This window comes from Meriones unguiculatus, chromosome X (genome assembly GCF_030254825.1).
Source record: "Meriones unguiculatus strain TT.TT164.6M chromosome X, Bangor_MerUng_6.1, whole genome shotgun sequence".
Lineage (NCBI taxonomy): Eukaryota > Metazoa > Chordata > Mammalia > Rodentia > Muridae > Meriones > Meriones unguiculatus.
The window spans coordinates 69546916-69549070 of NC_083369.1; the positions used below are offsets into that span (position 1 = coordinate 69546916).

Genomic DNA, 2155 nt, shown 5'->3' on the forward strand with positions numbered 1-2155 from the left:
CAAGTCTTTGACTTCCTTGGTTAGGGTTACTCCGAGGTACCTTATGTCATTTGTGGCTATTGTGAATGGTGTTGTTTCCCTAATTTCTTTCTCAGCCCTTTTGTCTTTTGTATACAGGAGGGCTACTGATTTTTTTGAGTTAATTTTGTATCCGGCCACTTTGCTGAAGGTGTTTATCAGCTGTAGGAGTTCCCTGGTAGAGTTTTTGGCGTCACTCACGTATACTATCATATCATCTGCAAATAGTGATAATTTGACTTCTTCCTTTCCAATTTGTATCCCCTTGATCTCCTTCAACTGTCTTATTGCTCTAGCAAGGACTTCCAGCACTATGTTGAAGAGATATGGAGAGAGTGGGCAGCCTTGTCTTGTCCCTGATTTCAGTGGGATTGCTTTAAGTTTCTCTCCGTTCAGTTTGATGTTGGCTATAGGCTTGCTGTATATCGCCTTTACTATGTTTAGATATGTGCCTTGTATCCCTGATCTCTCCAATACTTTGAACATGAATGGATGTTGGATTTTGTCAAAGGCTTTTTCAGCATCTAGGGAGATTATCATGTTTTTTTTTTCTTTCAGTTTGTTAATATGGTGGATCACATTGATGGATTTCCGTATATTGAACCACCCCTGCATAAAAATATGGAACGCTTCACGAATTTGCGTGTCATCCTTGCACAGGGGCCATGCTAATCTTCTCTGTATCGTTCCAATTTTAGTATATGTGCTGCCGAAGCGAGCACTCCCTAATTTCTTTCTCAGCCCTTTTGTCTTTTCTATACAGGAGTGCTACTGATTTTTTTGAGTTAATTTTGTATCCAGCCACTTTGCTAAAGGTATTTATCAGCTGTAGGAGTTCCCTGGTAGAGTTTTTGGTGTCACTCACGTATACTATCATATCATCTGCAAATAGTCATAATTTGACTTCTTCCTTTTCCAGTCTGTATCCCCTTGATCTCCTTCAACTGTCTTATTTCTCTAGCAAGGACTTCCAGCACTATGTTGAAGAGATATGGAGAGATTGGGCAGCCTTGTCTTGTCTCTGAGTTCAGTGAGCTTGCTTTAAGTTTCTTCTTACAAAATACTCTCAAGCACTGTGCTCACCTGTCCTTCTCAAATAATTTAAAATTTTGTTTTGATGGCTCAATGGTTAAAAGCACTGTCTTCTCTTCCAAAGGACCAAGGTTCAATTCCCAGGGCCCACATGGCAGCTTCACAACTGTCTCTGATGCCAATTCCACACATTCATACTAAAGCACATAAAATTAAATTAAATAAATAAATAAAAACATTCCCTTTGTATAAAAATTATTTTGGTTATGTCAGATTCTGCTTGAGTCTTCTTGTCTACCTAAGATAAAAGTCTATATAAATTATGTTTATTGGGTAAGTTTTTGTCATTTGGGAGATGTTATGTACTTTGCTTTCATTACTGTCCTTAAATCTCTGATGATTTTTTCCAAATTATTATTTCACAAACTACTTTGATTATTTTTGTTGTTAGGATGGTAATACTTTCATTTTGTAACTTTCTACAATTTATTAAAATATTTACACATTTTTTCTTAAATGTATGAAAACCATGAAGACCATAAAAATAGTGGGTGAGCTAATCTCAAAGAATACACTAAGATAGACCTAATTTTGAGCTGAGCTCTGCTCATTTAAGTTATTTCATAGATTCTAGTTGTTTGTGCTTGCTTGTTTGTTTGTTTATTTGAGAATAGTTCTCATTGTGTAGCTCTGGTGGGCCTGAAACTTACTATGTAGATCTTCTTGAAACTTTGGATAGCCCTCTTGCTTCTGTGTGCTACCTCCTGCATCTATAAGCATGAGCCATCATGTCAAACTCTTAGACATACAGAATGAAGAAAGAAATGTGTTAAGTGAATTGTTAATAATATTATCAAATATTTAAATGCAATAAAAATCTCACAATAAGCTTCTAAATTTCTGATTTTGTGACAGAGCTTGCTACTAAAATTAATGTCAAATTAAATTATTATTTTCAAATACAAAATTAAAAATGGCAGCTTCATTCTCTAACAGTAGATTTTCCTGATGTGACCCTAAGTCCTTTTCATACATGGGAAAAATACCAATATGTCAGGGCTGTAACTAGGAACCCTTTAAAATAGAAACTTAATGATGGTTTTCT

The 2155-nt window shown here is 35.6% G+C and overlaps 1 non-coding gene across 1 annotated transcript; it reads right to left on the reverse strand.

Annotated features, from left to right (window-relative positions):
* Window positions 1–633: 633 nt before the first annotated feature.
* Window positions 634–740, reverse strand: LOC132650292 (U6 spliceosomal RNA). Its single transcript, XR_009588659.1, has one exon. It is a non-coding gene; the product is annotated as a U6 spliceosomal RNA (small nuclear RNA).
* Between the last annotated feature and the right edge of the window lie 1415 nt (window positions 741–2155).